This window comes from Fopius arisanus, unplaced genomic scaffold, assembly GCF_000806365.1.
Source record: "Fopius arisanus strain USDA-PBARC FA_bdor unplaced genomic scaffold, ASM80636v1 scaffold00153, whole genome shotgun sequence".
Lineage (NCBI taxonomy): Eukaryota > Metazoa > Arthropoda > Insecta > Hymenoptera > Braconidae > Fopius > Fopius arisanus.
The window spans coordinates 92,543-117,592 of NW_011887892.1; the positions used below are offsets into that span (position 1 = coordinate 92,543).

The 25,050-nt window shown below is 41.2% G+C and overlaps 1 protein-coding gene across 8 annotated transcripts in view; it reads left to right on the forward strand.

Annotated features, from left to right (window-relative positions):
- LOC105272274 (transcription factor HES-1-like) overlaps positions 1-25,050 on the forward strand; it is a 200,646-nt gene that overhangs the window by 79,393 nt on the left and 96,203 nt on the right. For 7 of the 8 annotated variants that reach the window (XM_011314330.1, XM_011314323.1, XM_011314324.1 and 4 more), the window contains one exon: positions 9,371-9,711. The exons of the other annotated variant lie outside the window; for it this stretch is intronic. The gene's annotated coding sequence lies outside the window, so the exon portion shown is untranslated. The remainder of the gene's footprint in view (positions 1-9,370; positions 9,712-25,050) is intronic. 8 annotated transcript variants of the gene reach the window in all.

Consider the following 25,050-nt stretch of genomic DNA (forward strand, 5'->3'; position numbering starts at 1 on the left):
GTAAATTATATTGTGTTCAGTCGATGTAAAGAGATTTTATTCATTATTTTTTTATTATATCGAGACCCTTTGATCTATTAAAATTGTTCGCATCCCCTTTCAGCTTCGTTGGAAAATTAATTCTCTACGTATCGAACAGCAAGAATAATAGAGGCTGGAAACCGAGAAGGATTTTGACGGTGGTCATTGCGTTAGATGAGATGGCGCCTGACTTATGATTTTCTGATTTAATTTTTGAAGTGTTTTGGTGCCAGAGGGCAGGTTAATGGAGAGAAGGTTCCGCCAACCTCCCAAAATTACGTCGCATTCTATAAAATCGCGGAATTGGAAGACGAAGGAAACCGCGGGAAAAGGAATTCAGAACTCTTCGTACTAATGGATACTTCCCTCACTACTACCATTGATGAATACGATTAACGAAGACTGACTTCAACCTCATTATTACTCACAATACTTGTCAATACTACTAACTATATAAGTAGTCACAGCCAATTAACTGTATAAGTAGTGACGACTAACCACCTTTGGGTGTTTCTGCACGGAGAAAAAATTCAATGAGTTTTTGCTTCAGAAGTTCGGAAAAAATTACTGCGCTCGTGTCATAAATTTTTTTCATTGGCTGAGCAAAAATTTAGCAGGTCCGTATCAATTTTTCCATATTGACAAGAAGAAAGTCCTTTCAACCGAATAGAAATTATGTTTTTTCCCCTTGAATTTTTAAATTGGCCGTAGAGAATAATTATTTGCCTATGAAACGAAATCATAGGGAATAGACACCAAAAGACATATATTTTTTTTTTAATTAAAATGTATTCAATTTTTATTATAACCACTTGTTAATTTTGAATTTTGCACCATTAGATACGCGAATTAAATTTGGTATGATACCGCAATATACATGACATAAATCTAAAATCGCCCATGACTAAGGCGCTTTATTATCATTAGTCATTATGTTCATGGAAGTAATAGTTGAAAAAACGTGTATCAGAGGTAAAAATCTAATAGGTTTGACGGTATATTTTAAACCATTCACCCCCAGTAAAATATCCTCCTTAATAAATTTTTGCTGGTAAAACATAGAATCGGTTAACAAGGTATGGTTAAATTAAATGCAACCAGAATAACATATTGCACTGAGATAAGAGCGGTAAAAGTAGCTGGTGATTCTCTCGCCCGCGTTGCTAGGCGAACTGCCTTCATCTCCATTTCCCAGTGGAGAAAAACCTCCAACGCATCATTCGTCATTTGTTTACATTAAACAATAGTAGGTAACGTCGCCCAGGCCCGAAATGTTTTCTCGGAAGATTTATACTGAGGTGCCGGTGGTCTACGCACAGTATGGTCTTTATCCCAAGCCTAACGAGTATGTTGGTAATCAGTGGGCCAGGCTTTTGTGGAAACGTATCGTTTATTATAATGAAACCAAATTGTTATAATGAATAGAAGATTAATTTTATAGTGCACACATGTGCTCCGTTTTGCGAAAAGCATTGTAGCGAGGAGTAGACACACTGTATATAGGAAAAGAAAAATAATAATGATAATATAGAGTGTAAAAGGCACGAGTTGACAGTAATTCAAGCCTTAACACTTCCCCTCAATGAGCGTCTTCTTTATCTACTGGTTTATAATTATCCCCAGTTTTTCAATACACATATGATGTTTAGATGCAGGCAAATTCTTCGTGAGAATGTCAGCTATCATGTCATCTGTTGACTTATACTCAGGGGACAGGTCCTCACGCTTTAATGCCTCTCGGATGAAGTGATATCGAATGTCGATATGTTTGGTCCTCTGATGATGCACAGGATTCTCCGCGAGCAGCTTTGCCCCTCGGTTATCATTATAGAGTGCGATGGATTGCATCCCATGCAACTTTAGTTCATTCATTAGACTCTGCAGATACAAAGCATCCTTCATTCCTTCGGCTATGCTCATGTATTCGGCCTTTGTAGTTGAGAGTGCCACCGTACGTTGCTTCTGTGACTTCCAACAGATTGGATCACCACACAATGTGAAGACATACCCTATGTATGACCTCCTATTTATGACACAGCCACCACAATCAGCATCCATATAGCCTTCGATTCCCTTGTCATCAGTTGTATAGCTTAGTTTGAAATTTGTAGTACCACCAAGATATCTCAGAACGTGTTCAGCCGCCTTCCAGTGTTCCTCAGAGTGACAGGTGTTGAATTCAGCCAAAACACTAACTGAGTGTGCGATATCTGGTCTGCTGGCAACAGCTAAATACATCAATGCACCAACAAGCTCTCGATAGGGCAGCTTAGGAGGATCTTGATGAGTTTCTCCACTTGGAGTTAGGCTCAACCTAGTCACTAGGGGGGTGTTGGCAGATTTCGCACCATCCATGTTGTATTTCTTCAATAATTCCTTGACGTAGTTGGCTTGATTTATGGTAATTCCTGGAGACTTCTGTTCGATCTCTATTCCGAGACAATACTTTGCTTGCCACAGATCCTTAACCTCGAAAGTGTTTGATAGCGCACCCTTTATATGCACTGGATTCATTGAATATCTCTTGATGCTAGCATAATGTCGTCGACATACAGGGTAACCAGCAGGATGTCATCGTTATTCCAGGCATACTACATGCACGAGTCAGCGAATGTGCGGATTAGCCCCAAGTCCCTCAATTTACTGTCGATCCTCTTATTCCATTGTCGACCCGCCTGTTTCAGTCCATACAAGGCTTTCCTGAGTCGACAGACTTGATTCCCTTATTGCAGACCCGCTAACATACTCACAGATTTCCTACGTAACTCACTATTATTCGGTTCTCTCAGTAAGATCTCCTCCAGAGTTTCTTGAAGTAGGTGTGGCTTCTTCATAACAATCTCCTCATCTAGATTCCCATTTAGAAAGGCCGTGGTGATATCCAGTTGGTGGATCTCGAGTTGGTACTTAGCGCTCAATGCGAACATTAGGAATGGTCTCGAGTCTGACCACTGGAGCGAAAGTTCCATCATAGTCAACACCAGCTACCTGTGTGAATCCTCTGGTAACCAGTCTGGCCTTTCTCCTCTCAATGGAGCCATCTGCGCCGTATTTATTGGTCAACACATATCTGCAACCAATGAGTTTTTTGTCCATTGGGTGATCCACCAGCTCCCAGGTGTCCTTCAAAATCAGACTCTTGACTTCGGTGATGATGGCTTCTCTCCATTCTTCATTATCTTGACCTTCTAGGGACTGCTTCAGGTCTATCTCAACATTGAAAGCGAATGCCATTTCATCGTTTCCATCTTTTTCACTTTGGGGATCATTCTCAAAGACATCATCATCCAGAGGCTCCACGACGACGATATCTGGGCAAACGAGTTGTCTGACAGAGGCACGAGTAGTGGGATGATCCATTCCGTTGGTCGACGATGTAAATACTCGAGTTGTACTTCGTCTAGGCTCAGGAGTTGAGGATTCTGAGTTTCTGGAGTTAATTCTCGAGTGTTAGAAGGGGCCCCTGGGAATGCCCATCAGAAGATTGTACGATTTCTTGAGTCTACCTCTTGCTCCAGTTCTCAGGATTGTCTGACGTCCACGCCCTCGCTTCCAGCCAGGTGAGTCACTCACCTCCTCGTCGATGATATCGATGCTCGTTGTCTCATCCATTTGATGATGATCAATTTCATTCGAGAGCAATCCTCTTGCTCCACTCTTGGTATGACTGTCGATGATGTCTTCAGGATTTGAGGGTGTCTCGATATCCTCGATGAATCTTACGTCTCTGGTAATCACAATTTTTCTCTCGTCGGGCATCCATACACAATAGGCCTTGGCCTTCTCTGCATACCCAACCAATATTCCTTCAGCTGATTTCGCGTGGAATTCGTCCTTTGAGGGTCCTTTATTTAACACGAATGCTCTGGCACCAAAGACACCAAGATGACACAAATTGGGGATCCTTCCAGATAATGTTAAGGTTGGACACAGATTCCTCAAATAATTTGCAGCACAAATGGCTTCTGCCCAAAACGATGAAGGAAGTCCCGATTGGAGAATCATACACCGTGCCATTTCCACCCAGGTACGGATTTTTCGTTCCGCCACTCCATTTTGCTGCGGAGTATAAGGCACAGTTAGTCTTCTCTTGATTCCCTCGGACTCACACAGGTCCTCGAATGGTCTTGACAGATATTCGGGAGCGTTATCTGATTGAAAGGCTTTTATTTTTATACCCAATTGATTTTCTACTAATGCCTTGTACTTCTGGAACGCCGTGAAGACTTCACTCTGCTTCTTTAAGATGTACACTTGGCACCAACGAGAATAATCGTCAATAAAGGTTATAAAATAATGACCACCTCCATTTGAGTCGATGCGCATCGGCCCACAAATGTCAGAGTAGACTAGTTGAAGTGGCTCGTCACTCCTCGACTCACGTTTTGGAAAAGGCAGGGCTGTCAGTTTGCCAGTCAGGCAGGTGGTACACTGATGACACCTCTACGTGGATTAGCGTAAGAGTACCCTCGCTGATCATCTCGATAGTTGTACTCCTGTTGTGGTGATTCACGATTGGGACACTCCGATGATTTATGCCCCATCTGACCACATCGACTACATCTAAAGGGAAATGTCCTCTTGGGGCCTTGAGCCTGGGATGAATTACTTCCCCTGAATTTGTAGGTATTTCTTTTAGCTGCAAATAAGGCTCCGCTCTCACTGCTCTCTGTTCCACTTTTCTTCACTTCGACAGTACTCAAAACCTTCAATTTTATTACATCAGTTGTTGGCAATTCGTCACGTGCTAGTATCGCACAGCGAAAACCATCAAAACTATCAGGCAGACTGTTTAATAGGAGTGTACTTTTCAAGGCAGGATGAATATTCACCTCCATGGCTTCTAGTTTGTCAACAAGATCAAAAAAATTGTCCAGCTGATCACGCAGGTCCTCATCCCCCGACATACGAAAATGTGTGATGTCTATGAGAAGAAGGGCCATCCTGGCTGGTTCTGTAGATGCGTTCGTCTCTTGTAGCTTAAACCACAAAGCTCGAGACGTTCTAATTTTACTAAATTTCTTGACTTCGCTTGGCATCATGGATAAAATAATATCGGACCTTGCCTTTCTCTCCATTTTCTCCCAAGCTGTCGTCGCTGACCGCATCAAAACCAGAGCATCTTCTTCGCCGGTTGGTTTGGTGCTTGTGGAATTTCCCCACTCACATATGGCCATCCATCAGTCTTGATTAATAACGCCTCTGCTTGCACACACCACGTATCATAATTATCTTTCGTCAGTAGTTCGATTTTGGCCGATGTAATCGTGTTTACAGTTGACATGATGGATTAAATGATTTAAAGATTGTCCCCTTTTGCACGTGCTCCGATATACTGAACTAACCTATAAAGTTTTTCGTCGTAACGTTTTACTGCTCCATGCAATTTTTACCGCAGTGGAAGCGTGGTAAAACGTGGAACTGGGCCCATAACCTGTTGATAATCAGTGGACCCGGTTTTTGTAGAAACGTATCGTTTATTATAATGAAACCAAATTGTTATAATGAATAGAAGATTAATTTTCACACATGTGCTCCGTTTTGCAAAAAGCATTGTAGCAAGGAGTAGACAAACTGTATATAGGAAAAGAAAAATAATAATGATAATATAGAGTTTAAAGGGCGCGAGTTGACCATAATTCAAATATTAACAGAGTATCTTATAACGCTTCGAGAAATTTTTTTGTTATACGTGTAAAAAGTGGTAAAAAATGTCACTCCACGTTCTGATGCAATTCAGGTTCAAATATGAACAAAATAAGCCCATGTCCTTACTTTTTTACGTTTGGTAACGTCGGGAAGTAATCGGTGGGCATCGGCAATTGTTTTATCCCAAACCAGGGCATGTCGTGAATATTGATTGGGAGCACAGTAAAAATCTCGCAGCAGCAAGCAGGCGTGTGGCAATTTTCACAGGACTGGATCATATTATGTCAATCATTTTTTCTTTGAGTTCGCGATAATGCCTCTTAGCCTCAGAATTTTTACTGTGCTGCATAGAAAAATTCACTGATGCAAATGTCAAAAAATCTTCAATTTCCTGTAAATATGGTGTACTTAGAAATTGTTCTTAGCGTCATCGATAAATTTCCCGATAAAAACATTTTGCACTTTGATTCCCGTGCCGAGCACAGTAATTTTTCTGGGATTTTTCTCTCAGTGCATGTTATTCTCTTAACGTCGCTTCTACAAATGTTTTAATCCATGCATGTATATGGATTAAGATGTGTTATTAAGGAACGGGAGATCGTATGATGTCGATGCACCATGTACGGACATCTGAACCTTCTGATGATAACGAACGTGATTATTTTATAATGATTAATTTATTTATGCTTATACCATCGTTTCTTTTCTTTATGTTAATCATTTACGAAATAGTTCTTTAGATTTATCAAAATTTTTTCTATTTTTTTTTATGCATAATTCTATTTGTGTTACCATAGCAACTCGATTTTGTTCAACCTAAAAAATAGGTATATTGACCTTATTTTATCATTGCATGAAAAAAGATGAAAAAGTGTGACTTTTCAAAAAATATTAACTCTTCTTCATATTAATATGGTCCTGTAGGAGTATGCTTTTTTTGGTAATATACCACAACACCAACCTTTATAAAAATTAATATCAATATAATTTGAAAATCATAAGCAGAACTGGGAACAACCGATCTAAGTTGTATAAAACAATCGGACCACTGTATTCAAAATGAATATATTCCAGGCCTTTAAAATCAGTCTACATACAAAAAACGTCATCGAATTTGTAATGGAAAAAGGAGTAGTAAAAACAGTAACAGTATAGGTACAGGTTTTTGCATTCGAACATCAAAACCGAAATCATTTTTAGACTAATTTATCAATATTTGCTCACACCAAAAATCAGTTTGCATCCATTAACAAAAGAGCATAAAATAAAAAAAAACAAGAAATGGATAAAAAGAATTAATAAAGTCTTAACCGGCGGGGATACCAGTCTAAGAAAATATAAATTAGGAGGTGAAAGAAAAATAGTGGAGATCGATGAGGCTTTAATAGGAGGGAGAAAATATAATAGAGGGAGAGAGCCCAAAGGTAACGGCTAGGCGGCATTAACGGTCACGATACCGGGAAAATTCGAGCATCGCCAGTAGTAAATCGGTCGGAAACATCTACGCGATTATGTTTTGGACAATGTGGAGCTGGCTACTACCGTAATCACTGATGGGTGGAAAGGGTCTTTGTGGGTTGTTACTGAGAGGTTATCAGTAGACAGCGAATCATAAGATCCAATTTGTCAACCCCCAGGAAAAAAGTGTACACACTCAGAACGTAGAAAAATTGTGGAGGAGTATCAAGGAGCAGTTACATAAATATGAAGGCGGGAGGGCTCGCATAGGAGAAAAGATCAGTAAAATTACCTTGTAATGTTTTGTCCAAATTGCGAAGTTCACATTGAGACCCACTAATATAAGTAGTTATTTAAATTTTCAAAAAATCAATATCGATTAACTAACTTCCACGATTTGGGGCTACTCCGCATATTGTTTGTCAAAATATTTTATCGTCTGAACATTAAACATTTCTCGAAGAATTAAAAGGTATTCAAATGTTTCAAGGCCTTTGATAGACCAAAACAGTCATAATAGACTCTGAATTAAATAGCCAGACGCCAATTACATTTTGAAACCGTCAATAGGTTGAATAATTATATTAAATCCCAAGAGGGTGGGAAGGCGAAGGTCGTCTTCGTTCCATCTAATTCATCAATAAAAAGTAAAAATAATCCCAGCTAATGACTCATATGGTTATAGGTTCTTCTTCGAGGCCTGTAACCACTACGTTCCTATTCTGGCCGTGGGATGTTCAATACAAATTGACATGCAAAACGTGATACTCTAAATTGCGAATGAAAAATAATCAAAGAGAAAAATCAAATTAAACAACTAACTACAATTAGTAAAAAATAGCCATAAAAATTGGAAAATATAGAGGTTGGTCAAGTGGTCTTATACCCCTTTTTTGTAAATGAATTGAGCTATTTGTTTCGGTTCAGTCAATACTCAAATTTCATTCGTTTTTTTTTATTTTTATTGTACAAAAATCTACTAATGATTTATAATCGAGTGCCAAGACTCGTTTTTGTAATCAGTGGCATATGATGGCAAAGTACAGTAGACTCTCGTTAGTTGCACTCTCGATAGTTGCCACTCTTTCCCCTGATTCGCGTTTCAGACGCTCGAGCGATACCCCTACTCCGCCTCCGATCGATATCGTAACCAAAATACGAAAGAGCCATGCTTGTGTACCACACACACGTTGTTTCCCCGGCACAAATATTTCTTCAATTATTTTATTCGACACCGAAAAAGAAAATACTTTTTGTCCCTTTAAATTTCCCAGAATTGAGACCGAGCGGCGCGCAGGAGTGGGGGCCCGAGTTAGTTGCCACTTTCCACGAATCGGGTACCCCTACAGCCCCTAACGTGTTGCAACTATCGAGAGTCCACTGTATTTGAAGCTCGTCATCTTCTCTAAACCGTTCACCAAGAGTAGTGACTGTAGTACCATCACGACATTATAAATAAAATGTCACACGCATTTCCACAACCGTTCATCTTCCACATAAAACCGAAAACGAAGAAGAAGCAGTGAGAGGTGGACATTTTATATTTCAACCATTTGATTTTAAGTGAAGAGATCAGTAGTAAGGAGCAAAAGTAGAGTAGAGGATAACTTTAGTGCATATAGTGAGAAAGAATCTGATAGAATTTCGACCGTGAGAATTGTCACAGAAGAGTGAATATTTATTTATTATTATAATAGTCTATTTTCACTTTTTAATGTCGTACCAGGTATGAACCTATTTTTTAGGGATCCAAATATTCGGAATGAGAAAAACAACGTGTATATCCAGTTCATCCAGTAGAAAAAAAATGAGGACATAGTGAACGTGGTGCGTTACCTCATTCGATATGCCAGGGCATATGTAATTGGAATGACGCAATGGTGTCAAAGTGGATGTAAAAATTAGGTAACGCACCACGTCCACTATGTCCCCATTTTTTTTCTACTGGATGGACTGGATATACACGTTGTTTCTCTCATTCTGGATATACACGTTGTTTCTCTCATTCTGGATATTTGGATCCCTAAAAAATAGGTTCATAATCGGATAATGCACTATATTTGAAACGTGTCATATGAGCCACTTGGAAGTAACATCCCACTGAATTTGAAGTTTAGAAATTTAATCAGCCGTCATTTTTAGAGCTTTATTAAATTTTGCAAAATATTATTGGATATCATTATCGATTATTGTTCTATACGGAAATATTTTCATAATTCCGACTAATTTTTTTCTGTTTCAGATGCTAGAAAAGAATTACCAGACGTCGTAATAATTGAGAGGAGGACGCATACTTATTCGGATATTATATTTAGGAATGTGTATTCAATAGTGAAAACCAACCGACGTGGTAGCTCAGTGGCTAGGTGCTAGTTTAGTGTTCTGAAAGTTGCAGGTTCGATTCCGCGTTCAATTCAATTTTCAACAGACACCGATGACGGAGAGGTTGATAATAGAGCAACCGCCTGTACTGACATGGTCTTTCCTGTGGTTTTCTATGTCACTCCTATGTTCTATAGGAGAATGAATACGGAACAGTGCATTATCCACAGCCGCATGCATAGGATGAGATAGTACCGGAATGTAAGAAAAAAAAATTGTGAAAACGAATGCATAGTTATAGGCGATATGTAAATATATATATTCAGCATAATCAGTGTTTCAGAAATAAAATCAGTTTCTTCATGAATTGTTCTCAAAGTTTGTACATTTCTTGCTCATCATGCCAGATCAGATCAGTAGATGTACGAGATCTACAAATTTACTACGGTCTTTACTTCAGCCAAGCAGAATTTATACAATAGCAAACTTGAATTAAAATCCAATCTCATCCAATTCACATGACCATATTATTCAACATTGAAATTCCACAACAATTTTCTGTGCAAGTCCCCACAGTCATTCATAATATGTTTTCAACAAACGAACCTGCCGAACCTACACCCTCAAATTTTCATAATGGCCTAATTGAACATTACATTGTCGTATCGTATCGTATCATCATTACGATTTTGGAAGTGCATAATTGGCTTCTGGACCAGCTACACTGGGGTGCGAGATACCCCTGAACAACAGCCGTATTAGTCGATAGAATGGTGCCTCGTGCAGCCTCACCCCTCCATTGGAATAAAGTGATGAGTCTAAAACCAAGTAACCTGTCACTAAATAGCCCCCGATTCACTTGAAATTTTCTTCGAGACCCAAATGTCGTTCCTGAGCTCAGGCAGGGCGAGGCCGCTCATCTGACGTCAGGCAAAAGATGACTCTTACTAATTAAATAAGAATGCCCCATTGGAACAAGATTAAAACGCGCCGAGGGTAAAAATATCCCACATCCAGAATCCTGGGTGAGAGAAATCAGTCTAACAGAAAATTATATCGTCCAGCTGATGCCAGGGTGGTCACCGAAATGATGACGTGATACCTGGCGCATGCCGTGCCACGTTGGAGCATCCCGGTACGCATTCGAGACACTTAGATAGATGGATAGATTAGGGTATGCCAAACTCACATTAGAGTTATTGTAGCTCCGCTTGTTTTATGCGTGGATCATATGTTCAGCCCGGCCTTTGTAGCCAGTCTTAACAGATTCGTTGCATCCTCGTTCGCGACTTGATTTGCGCTGGGGAAGGCAGTTCTCCACCGTTTCCCACGGCTTTTTTTTGACCTTTTCTTCCTTGAGCCAGGCATGATTGCCCTGGCCTTCCTGTAGGTCTTTGTGTCTTTCCACCTCTCCGACTGTTCACGTCGGGGCTTTTCCGTTATGTGGCTTACACCCACGGCGTGGGGGACTCCTACTGGCGAAGACTTGTCCGCGTTTATTGCCCCTGCTTTGCCAGCCCGTCTGCTGTTTCGTTGCCGGGGATGTCGTCGTGACCTGGGACTCAGGCAAGGGTTACTTTATTGCTGGTCCCCAGTTTTTCCAGGCTCTCCATGGTTTCCCAGACCAACTTAGAGTCAGTGCTGGATTTGAGGAGAGCTTTTATAGCTGCTTGACTATATGTCCACACAAAAATGTGTTTGTTGATTGTCATCCGGGACAGCAGAAGCTCTGAGCACTTTTTCATTGCCAGAACTTCCGCTTGGAATACGGTAGCCATAGTCCCTAAGGACCAGTTGCACCTGTAGTTTCCCTCGGGCCGTAAAGTCCTGCTCCAAAGCAGCCTCTCTATCATGAGCCATCTGTATACCAGTGCATGACATTGGTGCCTGTTTTCTTTACAGTTTCCGAGCTCTCCCTCTCAGGGATGTAGATTTTAAATGCCTTGATTTGGTACTTCCTGGTCATTCTATCTTGACTCATGTTCCAGGGATTTCTCGTGAGGATGTCAAGCTTGGAGTGTGCTGCTTCCGCCTGCATCCATTCCCCATGACACAGGGGTCTATAAGCTATTGATTCTGCCCTACTCACCACAAGATGATCAAGTTCTCATGGTCCTGGTTGCTGCCCTCAGGAAACTTCCCTGAAAGCATTTGAGCCGGTTCCATATCTCCACCCTCTTCGCCCTGGGCCACCATAATACAGCTGCAAACATCAGTTGTGGCAGCAGAACCATCTTATACAGCCACAGACTGATCTTTGGGGTAAAGCCCCAGTGTCTGCCCATGGCTCTTCTACATGCCCACAGTGAGGCATACCACTCGCCCATCTGTGTCTCTATGTGCTCTTTCCAGTAGAGTTTGGCGTCCAGTTGAACACTCAGTTACCTCACTGAGGTAGCATAGGCAATCTCTGCACCCGCTAACCTCAGTGGCTCCGGGTTTATAATTTTGTATTTCCTGGTGAATATCATCGCCGACGTCTTGCCAGGGTTAACTGAGAGTTTCGTCCTTCCACACCAATTCACCATTGTTCTCAAAGAGTAGTTCAGTCTATCTCTCAGCACATTGAGGAACTTGCTCCTAGCGACAATGGCAACGTCATCCGCGTATCAATACACCACGAAGCCCTTCTAGGAGTCAGTTCTTCTAGGAGCTCGTCCACAACGAGGCACCACAGCAGTGGAGACAGAACTCCGCCCTGTGGGCAACCACCCTTCGGACGACCTCCTATCTGTATGCCAATGTGATCGGTCGTTCAAGACCAACTCACCAACATGCTTTGTACGTAGACAATGATGATTTCTGCAAAGCCCCTTCTTGACATGGTTGTTTTTGTTGTTGTTGCAAATTCGTCAAATTTGGGTAGTGAACAGGAACAGAGAGTGGACACACCGGAGAGAGCCATTTCTCCGGGAGTTTTTACACAACAAAAACGAGATGATATTACACCCGACAGTGATGAGGACGGACTGCAAACTTCGACTCCATTGAGGGAAAAAAGTGTATCTGACAGCTCCATGTCTATCACATCAGGAAACATTCACTCTCTCAATTATTAACAGCCTTTAGATGATGAACATAACCTCAATGGAGCTGACTTCATCCACCAAGATGTTTTGGACTTCGCCCATGAGGCTGAATCTCTCCTGATTCCACCAAAATCTAAAGCAACCTATGACAGAGCCTATGATAATTTTAAGAAGTTTCGAGAGGACAAGAAAATTAGAACAATTAATGAAGCAGCACGATTAGGCTATTTCATTATGTTATCGAGACCCCCGCACAACATGGCACCTGGCTCTATCCGATCAATTCATTCTATGCTTAAGACAACTCTATCTGCGTATGATTCTATCGAAATTGATAATTTCGCGAAACTCAGACTCTTCTTATCAAATAATGAGAAAGTGTCCACGCATAAGAATAAGAAAGCTTCAGTCCTCACAGAAGCCCAAATCGCGAAATTCATTCACGAAGCAACTGAAAAAACATATCTTCCAGTTAAGGTAAATGAAGATTACGAGTAATTTACAATGAATTAGAAACGGAAATATTATAATTTAATCACAATTTATTTCTTTCTAATTTAAAGGATTCTTTCATTTTCAGGTACTATTGATTCTTGGCACTCATGGGCTATGTAGGCGAAAAGAGTTAACTGAATTGACTCTGGATCATTTCGCGGATCACGGTACGTGTATTACCTTTGTTTTGGATAAAACAAAGAAATATACGGATCGAAACTTCTCACTTACGGGAGATTTCTGTCGTACAGTGAGAAAATATATATCTGCGAGGCCCAGGGATTATGCCGATAAAAAATTTTTCATTAAATACGTCAATGGAGTGTTCCTCCGTCACTATATGTGAATTCACAAAGTGGGAAGTTTCCCCAAAGGCATTACAACTTATTTGAATCTCCAAAATCTCAAGTCATATACTGGACACTCGTTCAGGCGCACTGGAGCGACTGTTGCATCCGAGGCTGGGTTAGATTTTATTGCTCTAAAGAAACTCGGAGTTTGCAAATCCTCCAAAACCGCTGAAGGTTACATCGAGAAGAGCAATCGAGGATCATTAGCAATTCCATTATGAAGAAAATAGCACCTACCACTTCTACAAAGTCTACATCGGTCTCACCAATTCCTTCTGAAACTATGGGAATTCATCTTACGATATCACAGGCAGTAATGCAACGTCCACCACCACCAAAGAGACCGAAACTTGACCGAAACTTCAATTTCAACTGATCGTCATGGCCTAATACTCCATGAAAATCAACAACTGTTGAATGCTGCATTGTATCCTCTCCAGCGGATAACTCTTCAATTCACCAATTGTTCTAACTTGCAATTCTTTGACTCGCGTGGAAAGGAGAACCCTTCATAAGGAACACGAATTTCTTCCCTCCAAATTCGTAATGCACAGAAAATCGTTGATGTTTTTTATTTTATTATATTGTTTATGAAAAAATGAAAAATATAAATAAGATCTAATATCGGCATAATGTTCAATATGCAACTTGTTTGTTTGTTTAAAAACGTTGACGTGAAAATGTTTCAATAAAGTTACAATTAAAAATGGATAAGATTTTTCTTACTTTCATTCGTTTTTTCTTTTGTCAACTTCCTCTGTTTGCTGGGGGGGCTCGCTCCCTCACTTACCGACGCCTCGTGAGTGCTACCGTCACACTCATCGCCAACCTCCGCTTACGGGCCTAATGACATAAATAGCTATTGCGACTCCGCCCAAACTCGTCGTACAGTTCTCAGTGCTACACTGGCTCTCAGAATTTTGGTAAGAAGCCCCAGGATGATATCCATTCCCCCTTTGTAGTAACACCGGATAGATACCATCGGACCCTGGTGTTTTCAAGGGTTCAAAGGATTTCATCGCCCATTCTACTCCCTGTGGGTACACGAGAATTTCGAGACACTTTAAACCGGAGTTCAAATGGAGTGATGTATCGTCAATTGTCCACAACTTTTGAAACTTAATGAAGTCGACAGGAGACCGATGGAAAATCCAACGCCGTTCCGAGAACCTGTTACTCCGGAGCTGCGCAACCCAGAAGAATCAAAAACAACCGACGGAGATTAATCTGGACTCATCAAGTCGCGGTTTTGAAACCAGCATTGGCAAAAATTTACAAATATGTGGCCGCTGACATACTGAGGCTAATCTAGCTTTAGAAAATTCAACGCAGCTGAATTGACATTCAAAGTAATTAAAAGGTCGCATCTGCAACTGTTGTGGCCAATGGAGGATAAAATGCGCCATCAAGTGATTCGACACCCAAAGTCCACGAGCAGCCGCACCGTCGCTCCTGGTCAAACGGCAAATTGGGGTCTTTCTTCACACTACTCAAACCACTCGATACCATCTCAGGGTATCTTCACCTGCCAGGTGAAGAACCTGAGAACCTTGATCTCCACATCGGACCGCCGAGTTCGTCAACCTAACCATAATGCAGATTTCCATTAAATTATAAATATTCAAGAAAATGTAGTCTTAATAAACTGAACAAGAGTCGGTAGTACTACTAGTTATACGAATGTAACATTAAGAAAAATAAGATAAAAATCTCCCGGCCAACTGCAAAAAGCTCCCTTTGGAGCACCTGAGAAAATGATAATGAACGCCAGGCCTCCTAACAAAATCAAAATCTCATCAAACTCAGGGTAATCATAAATAATTTTTCGGAAGTGCTAGAGCTCTTACCGATTGGGAAAATGAAGTCGATTAGGTGTCGGGTCATTTGGTAACACGGTTACTTCTAATCGGTAGTCAAATCGTAGTGCTTGAACAGACGAGTATATTTGTCATAAAGTGGTTACTTACTGCCCTACGAACGAAAAAAATGACTTGTAATTTGGCGGGATATTAACCGGTGGGCTCGATCGAAAAATCCTATCCAACTACTGCATTGACGTCAAAAAAAAAAATGTGAAATACTATACAAATTTCCCGTCTATTATGTAAAAATGATTGTCGTATGAAGGACGGCGCTGCTCGATATATACAAGACAGGTGAAATGAAGAAATGGTTACGAGCCGGAGAGCTTGGTTGAGAGAGCACCCGATGCATAATCGGAAAATCCCGGGTTCAAACCCCGGTCTGGACTATCCATTTTTTCAGTTATTTTTCTTGCAAAAATTATATCGACAATTATCCAGTTCCCCTCCTCCCTAATCCAAATACTACCCAATGACTCCATTGACGTAAAAAAAATGTCGAACGCTATACAAATTTCCCGTCTACTATGTAAAAATGATTGCTGTATGAAGGACGGCGATTGAGCGAGTAATCCACTTGAGAGAGCTTGGTAATCCACAAAATATCGGGCGATTACGGTACAGGGAGCATGATTGCATCATCCGGCGAAATCATTCAGCCCGTATTCAAGGTAGCATCAGGTCAAGAAAAAGGTAGCAAAAATTGAATAGATGGCTGGGTCTTTCCCTGAGTTCTTCGATGAACTTGGAAAACGAAAAACTGCATAGCAACTAATGAAAATTTATTATCAGAAAGTAGAGAACATAGGTAGCGAGAGGTAGCAGGGGAGAGCAAAATTTCGAGCTGCTTGGAATGCCTTATCCCAGGTATTTCGCCTTTTTGGGGTGAAATTAAATGGTAAACCCTTTCTGATATAACTAGGTAGTTGTAAGAAAGCATTAGAAGGCATTTTTAATGATCGGGAGAGGCTTATTGCTCTCCCAAACTATGAGTTCCCCGAATGGCATCATATTGCGAGGCAGCGACGCCATTTGTAAATTTTTTTGTTTGCGACCTGTAATTACTCGAAAACCACACTTCCCGCAGTAATTTTGACAGAATTAATATACTGGTACTTACAATGGTGCCCATGAACTACCAGGAAAGAGTTTTTCGGTCACGCGGGTAGCTCGAAGGTCGTGTCTGCTGTGTATCTCGGGGAATACTTAAACCTCGCGCACGTGTACCTGATAACATCCCCGGTGGAACCAATGCCGACCGATCGCATTATTTCGTTCGAACTTGTTACGTATGGTGGGGGGTCCTCCCCGAGCTAGCCCATCCGGTGGCGGTTCGCGCAGTCAGGCACCGTACTAATAATAAATTTCAAATGTCCTAGATCGCGGCGCGTAATTGATTCAAATTCAAAATTGGACTTTCTTCTCATATTGAGTTTTATTGAGGAATTATGCTTCATTCTTTGAGTTTTATTAACGTGAATTATTTTACCCGGAGTTTCAACCAAATCGGGTTTTTTCTAGGGTTTTTTTTTTTAATTTACCAAGGTTTTCTGATCTTTAACTGTAGCGACATTTTACGTTAGTCTTCAGAACCATAAGAGTGATCTAGTTATTAGTGAAATTTCATTCGTGACGGTAGGAGTTTGGGAAAATAAGTAAATGTCTGAATTTTTCCGACCTGGTTTCAAGGTAGCAGTTAGCTAAAGGAGGTGGGTCTCGGGACCTTTTTGGTCAAATACCAATAGGTTTCGCGATCTTCTCTCGCTGCTGGGATTAGGTAATTACCCTACAGGCATATAGGTGGCGACTTCACCTGAAATTTCGTCGCAATCTATAAAGGCCATGATACTGCGTTTATTGTAATAAATGACTCTGGTGGTCATTGTATTGTAAATATTTAGAAGGCCACTGCAAAAGAAAAGTAATTCTGTTATGCTATTATCGGTATACCTACCCCATCAGCAATCTATAGTTATTGACGAAATCACATATGATGATACAATCAGAATGGGCTTACGAAACAAAGCGATCTAAATGGAATACGTTTTCTTCAATCAATATGATCCCAATGCTGGACAATTCACATATGCCGAAATTCCGTAGCCCCACCTGTTCGGAAAATCACGTGGTATAGGTATATCAATCTAGCAAAAATGTAAATCACAATTCAATACCATCGGAAGAATGTATTCTATTAGTCCGTCTCAGATTGGATTTTTTCGGCTTCCGTTATTATAAATTACCGGGAAAGGATCTGGGAGTTTTGAACACATGGGAATAATTGATGGCCGAATATATCCAACAAGTCCTGATCGATGTGTGGCACTAGGTTTGATTGAAGATGATTCAGAATGAGATCGTTCTATGAGACAAAGAGAAATTTGGATGATCCTCTATAGTCACGTCATTTATTGGCACGACTTCTACTCTATTGTTAAGCTGGTACTGTAGAAGCAGTGTCGGAAAAAATCTAAAGATGTGATGTCATAAGATTTCGCAAGAAATTGTAACACATGTGGAGCTCATAATAAAACTTATCATGAATTCAACACATCTCTGTCCCCTCAGAATTCCGATACAAGCAAATTCTCCACGATACCAACACTAACAAGAATTTGAATTTAACACTGATAAAGAAGAGACAGACGATAAAAATTAATTGTTCCTTCAGCAGCATGGAGATATTGGAGGAACGGTATGCAATAAGTCGAATCCCTAACAAAAGGACATTATCGAGAAGACAGTGAGTACGAAGACGAGCTGGAGACGCTGAGTATTGGTGAAATGAAAGCTCGAATAGATGGAAGGCAGCTGAAGGTAACGGGCTGAAAGTTTACACTAATCAAACGCGTGACATGAGCCGAGTTGACAGGGAAAACGCTGCAAGTGTCAAAAGTGATCACACTGAAGGTGAAACCTCACAAATCAAAGAAGTTGACGATTTTGCGCAGGTGAAGGCGAAAGAGTTGAAGTCCCAACTGTAACGGACATGTGGGGATGTCCGTATTGATGCTGAAACCCTCCACTACCATCCACAAAAATTACGGGGATAATCGCGTCCAGGGGCAACGAGCCCCTGGTTTAGTTAGGTTAGAAAATTCAGAATTTAGAGCTAGGGTTACGGGCCTAAAGTACCGTGAAGAAGGGCCAAAAATAGAGCCGTCCGGTAATTTACAGAAATATAAAATATCACAAGTTCAATGAAAAATTGGCGTTCCGAGTAGCGGGGGCATGATGTTAGGATTACGTTTACGTTTACGTTTCTGTTTTTCGGTGGAAGGCCAGGGGGAATAAGTGCAACCCTTATTCACCCGGATTGCCAGGTTGCTTACGGGTTAGTGACTAAATTGAACTTTTAATAATTTTTGAGATTAGTAGGGAATACTAAATTTTAGACTTATGGGTAACGAAGGAAAAACTTTTAGTATTCATGCTCCCCGGGAAAAGTGATTAACAAGGCTCCGATCGCCCGAAAAATTAGAAGAGAAAAGATTAGGGTATTACAGAAGAAAAGAATAAGAGTTAGAATTTAAATTTGAATTGGCGCTGAAAGCACCACGTCTCAGCGCGGAAGTAACGCCAGCCAATCAGAGCGCGTCTGATTTTCGGCTGTGCGTGACCCACCTGTTACACTGACCTCGCCATGGCAGTAATACGTTGACCGTGGCGAGAAGTGAACACGTGTTGTGCAAAGGACAATTAGGGATTACGTGTAGTTAATTACGCAGGGATATGGTCAGGAAGACCACGAGGAAGGGAAGGAAACCCCCAAAGGTGAGTTGGCCTTCATAATTAAGTGTTTTATGAGCGATTACTCCACCTTTATTGTGGTTATTTCCACGACATGTCGTGGCCTTGTCCGAGCCGGCCGCCCGGCTTCGGTTGATTTTCTCCATCCATTTTTGGATGGCTTTCGGAGGGTTTTTCCCTATGCTAACGAATCCCCAAAATATTAGGGGCTCCCCTGATCATATTAGTGGGTAATTTCGAGGAAATTCCCCTCGTTTAGTGTGGTTTTTGAGTGAAAATAGGCCCCCGGTTTTGGCTAAATTTCATCTTCCATTTTAAGTGGCTTTCGAGGGGATTTCCCCCTCGCTAATGAATCCCCAAAATACTAGGGGCTCCCCTGATCATGTTGGTGGGTAATTTCGAGGAAATTTCCCTCGTTAGGGTAGTTTTTGGGCAAAAACAGAAACCGTGGTTTTGGCTGAATTTCATTCTCCATTTTAAGTGATTTTCGAGGGAGTTTCTCCCTCGCTGCTGATTCCCCAAAATACTAGGGGCTCCCCTGGCCCCTGGGTCCCCACGCCAGTGGGCATTTTTCCATAAATCTACCAAAATTTTAAGTTGTAAGAGCGATTTTCAGGTGGGCGAATTTTCCACGGCCAACGGTGGCCAGTGGTTTTCCCTCTCTCTCACTCTCTTCAGATCTGAGCAGAGTGGGTTCGAGTCCGAGGAGTCGACACTTTTTTTTTGTTGCTTTTTTTTCCTTTCCCCTTTCCCCTTTTTTTGGGGTAGTTAAAAGTTTCCCGGCATGTCAGGTTGATAATGCTGGGGTGATTGAGGATTTCCCAGGAATTCCGGGAAATCACTGATTTCCCGGCGCGCTAGAATTAGGAATAAGGTATTATTCGCAGAGCGATAATTTGTGCAGGAAAAATTTCGATGGTAACGAGGAGGGGCTACGCATAATAGCTTTAATAATTAATTTTTCGAGTCGCATCCTTTTGGAATTACCTCAAAAATATTAGTTGAATAAATTACAATGTTTTGGAGACTTTCTTTATCTTTCTTTTATTTGATTTATACGTTGATTTAACCCATAATTAGGCATGCCCAAAATACCCCGTTTCCACCCAAGATCCACCCCTCTCTCCAGCACCCGCACACTGAGCGAACCAGGACCGTTACCTTTCTCCGAAGCCTGATTTTCCCTTTCTCTTCCCGTTTGGAAAAATGCTTTTTTTTTTTTGAGTTTACGAGGGGTAATAGAGACAATCGAAAATAGTTGAGTTAGTTTTGGTGGTTTTCCGGTTTGGTGATTCCGGCTAAAAATTACCTGGCGCCCATTTGATTTAATTTTAGCAGGTTTGGTTAGGCTGTGGGGAAGTGGGGCGAAGGTGACGGGCATTTTCAACCCCCATACGGAAATGTCACGTTACACAACTCAAAGAGCTGGGGTTGAAAACCACCGCCAAAAATGCGGGATTGCATGCACGATTAATAGACTCCCTGATTGTGATTGATGAAACCGATTCAGATACTATTGACAGTGATTCCACAGATAGAACGACCAATAAACAATGAGGGTGTTTCAGCTACGAACAGTGGAATGTCCCGTTCTCTCGATTATTCATATTCTACAGTAACATTTGACAAGATGTTGAAAATGCACTCGACAGATTCAGCGGTGATTGAAGCTAAAAGATTTGGCGTTGCTTTTCCACATTTATAGGAACCGCGGAAATGTGTTCATGGTCCGAGACATAAGAGGTAATTTGTATGAAGAAACTGTTGGTCGGACGCGCAAAATTGTTCGGAAATTATGAGTGTCTAAGCTGCAGAACAAGTGACTTACGGAGTTTTATAAAACAGTGAACAGCATGCGAGTGCATGAACAGTTGCGTAACATGAAGAAGAAAAGTAATGAAACGTATGAGGCTCACATCTACTGCGTAATGGAGATGGCCAGTCACGGCGACGTCAAATTAGGTACAACAAGCTGCACAAGATACAAAAAGCTGCAATACATTATCGACGGTATTCAGGATGCAGAGATCAACATGATGATTTTGTACTGTGCAACAACAGCGAAAGCGTTGAGGAAGAAGTTGAAGTACGAAACTCAGAAGAACAATGATAAGTCAAAGGTGAAGGTCAAACCAGCCCAGAACAGCGATCAGTAGAACAAGATGAAGAAATTCAATCACGCACAAGACAGTGAGAAAAATAAGTCACATTGGTATAATTGTGGCAGGAGAGTGCATCTCAATGACAATTGGTCAGACAAGGTGAAAGTGCCGCCATGTTGCAACTACAACGGATTCGAACACGTGTCTATCAAATGTGCGCCAGAGAAAAAAAAATATCATAGATGAAAAGTGCAGGGAAGAAAAAAAAGAAGCCTCAGTGGGATGCGTTGAACTACACTGACAAACAAACCTACAAGCAGGTTCCTATTTTGGGTAAAGAAGTTACAACTGTTCTGGATTCAAGGAGCGACTTACATCTGGTGCGGTCAAATTGTTACGTGAGGCTGCGAACTCCACATCTTGACCAGAATAGTTCTTCTTTCACTGGTGTCGGTGCATCAAATCAATAAACACTCGGACGTTTTAAGCTGGATATAATTATCGACAATTTGACGTTCACGTTTGAGTTTGATGTCGTTCCAGATGAATTTCTCGAACGTGATTTGTCAGTGGGTGGCGAATTGTCTGATCATGCTGAAGTACGGGTGAAACACGGACCAGTCATTTGAAAAAGATTGATTACGAAGAAAATCTACCGAACGCGAATGACCGTGGATGGAATGAAGTATTGAATATAAATAAGTATGAGGATAATGATAGTGGTTATGACGTTCCAATTCAACATGTGACCGATCCAGAAATTAGAAGTGAATTACGTGAAATAATGGAGGATCGATTAAAACCAAAAACACGGCTGTAATCATGCGTGTCATATTGAAGTATGATTTGTCTGTATTTCAGAATCCCCGACGACTCTTCGTTCAACAGAGGAGGTAGGTAAATGGAATAATTGAGAAGTGGATCGACGAAGGTGTAGTGAGACCAAGTGTTTCGGGTCTTACGGGTTATTTTCGAAAATGGATCCCTCGGTTTACGGTTGCGGCGCGTTCTTTATCTCACCTATTGATAGACCGTGTCAAATTCGAATTTGGCGAAACACAAAAGGTGTTGTTCGAGAGCTTAATGGCAGCATTGACGGAAGGGCCAGTGCTCTAATTGTATCGTGTCGGTGGAGAATCCCTGAAAAAACATTCCCGGGAAAAATATTCCGGAAAAAAAATCCCGGAAAAAATATCCCCGGAAAAATTATCCCCAAGAACAATTCTAATATTTAATTCCGAATAATAAATATTTAAAAAATCCTAATTTTAATAATTTAATTAATAAAAATTATTTAATATAAAGGATAAAAGGGAAGCGGTTGAATCACAAAATGCATTGTAGAAAAAAATTTCTTTATTTATTATGACGCATAAAAGGGTTAAGGGTTGGATTCCCCATGAAATTAAATCATCTTTTTTTTTCTCAAATTTTCATTTAATGTATTATGTGGGGGGAGAACCCCCTCCCGCCCCCAGATTCCTCACCGGGACTTCGCTCTTGGACCACCCCTAAACCCCCCCCCCCCCCATTTGGGAAAATATGTACACAAAAAAAAAGGGCGACAGAACTGAAATGTATGATTGGGGGGATATTTTTTCCGGGGATATTTTTTCCGCCACCCGTCGGTGGAGTGACTGAACTGAACACACGGAAGCGTCTATGGGTGATCAGAAATTGAGCAGAAATTCAGCGGAGATTTTATTAGTGCAGGTACGCTGTGACGGTCTACCAAAGAAAATTTAGGAGGCACAGAAAGGGGATTCTGATCTGAAGAAAATCATTGACTCGGTTCAAGCTCGTCAGAGTGGTCATTTTTCGATGTCAAAAAAAGGCGTGTTGTACCGTGAGCACAGTAGAGATAAAGTTATCGGAGGCCATGCAGTATGACGTAATCAAGAAGGTGCATGACCAAGGACATTTTGGGTGGAGTAAAGAGAAGTTTATGTTGAAACGTAAATATTGGTTCCCCAACATGAGACAAAAATTTAAACGGTGATTGAGTGTGGTGTCAAGTGTTCTTCGAGAAGGAGCATGGGACGAGCGATGGGCTATTGAATATCATTGGGGAATGAGAAGTTTCGTAGGACACTTACCACGTAGTCCTTTGGGTCCAATGACCTCGACGAGGAAGGCGCATTATCGTTTTTTTTTAGCAAGCTGAAATTACGGGCAGTGACTTTGGGCAATCCTAGGCGAGTTATTTCCGATCAAGCCACTGTGTTTATAGCTAACGCATTCAGCGATTACTGCAAGGCAGGGGGCATTGAAGATATTCTTATTACGACTGGAGTACCACGAGCCAACTCAAGTGGAACTGCCTGATTATTCTAATTTCGTGTAAATCGTAAGCCTAAAATTTTATGGATTGGTGGAGATAGCTATGTCAGGAAGTCATCGATGAGCAGAAATTTAAACAAAACCCCTTTTGAATTGTTGATTGGTGAAAAAAAACGATCTGGTGACCGACCACCAATTGAGGCAGTCGGTTGAGGAGGAGTTTATCAAATTTTTCGAGGACAAACGAATGAACGTGCGAAATGAAATGAGAGAAAACATTCTGAAGATCCAAAACGAGATCAACAACACCTTCACGAGGAAGAGTAAACTGGCTGAGAAATATACAGTTGGCGATTTAGTTGCTATTCAGAGGACACAGTTTGAAGGAGGTGTGAAGCGGTATCCTAAGTTTTAGGGTCGATATCAAATCATCACGGTCATGAGGAACAATCACGCGAGTTGAGCAGCTGCTTTCATAAAGCCTTGGACTAAGGCTACCAAGATGTACGACGGGTGGCTTGGTAACGATGTGGATAATTCCATTAGAAAAACTCATTAGTGCAGCTCGGTACTGAGGTCGATACGAGTGCAGGATGAAAAATAGAGAATACGTGCTTTGTTATTTTGTTGTTTAGGCATGCACGATTGAGGGGGCGATATGTCTCATGATATGAGAATTCTATCGTCAAGAATTATGGATACAAAGAATTACTTGATTGAGTCGATCTGGGAGAATCTTGAAAATGTGTTCTCCCATAATCAGGATCATAATAAATCAATAAAATTTCGGTAAATGACAAAAAAAAGAAGATCAAACAGAAGAGGAACAAATAAAATAGAACGTCCCGTTCAAACCCTCTCGATAATTACGACGCGCTGTAGGGTGCGTTCGGTTTCGCTAAGTAAAATGCGAGGTAATTTTCGTGAATCGAGAGGATTCCATAATTGTTATTTTCAACAAAAGAGAACAAGGACCACAATAATTAGATGATACCCGAAAATCATTTCACATAACAAGCGTACCGATCCGTACATTCGTGTAGACAATCCAATAGTTCATCTGGTAAATTCAGGTGTCGCTCCGTCGGATAGAACACCGCCAATAGTTACACATGCTTCGCAATGATAATAAAAATACTCAAGACCGATGATTTAACAAAATGCTCATGCAGAGAAGTCCACGTGGAATGTAAGGACAAAATTTTTGTGGAGACGGTTAGGTGGTTTCCATGGAGTTTCGGGCGAGAAATACGGTTGCGAAGTGGGAGATATTCATAATTAGTTAGACTACCCTTCTCTTTCCTCATTTTGATTGTGTTATTATATCGAATCATTGATCGCGGAGTCACTGGTTCTGATCGTCAAACTGAGTTGAAGCTGTTGGATTGTTTTGCATCCAATAGTCTGAGGCTCACCGTTGGGGGAAAAATATTACAGGGGTTCCGATGATGCTTGTTGGGGCCGGAAAGGTAATAAAGGGTACTCACGTGGATGTGCGGCTTCCTCAATCCTTCACAAAAATTATCCTTAATGCGGGTAACTCCTCCAAACGATGGCTCCCCACGATGGCCGTTCCTCCTTTCGTCACTCCTGGGTCTCGTGGAAATCCTCCATACACATCTCGTCACTCGTTATTCTTCTTCCCCGATTATCGGTGATAATCGAGGTCAATCGGGGACACTCGTCATTGGGTGTCCTCGTCATACTTATTAATTCGACTGGTGGGGGGGGG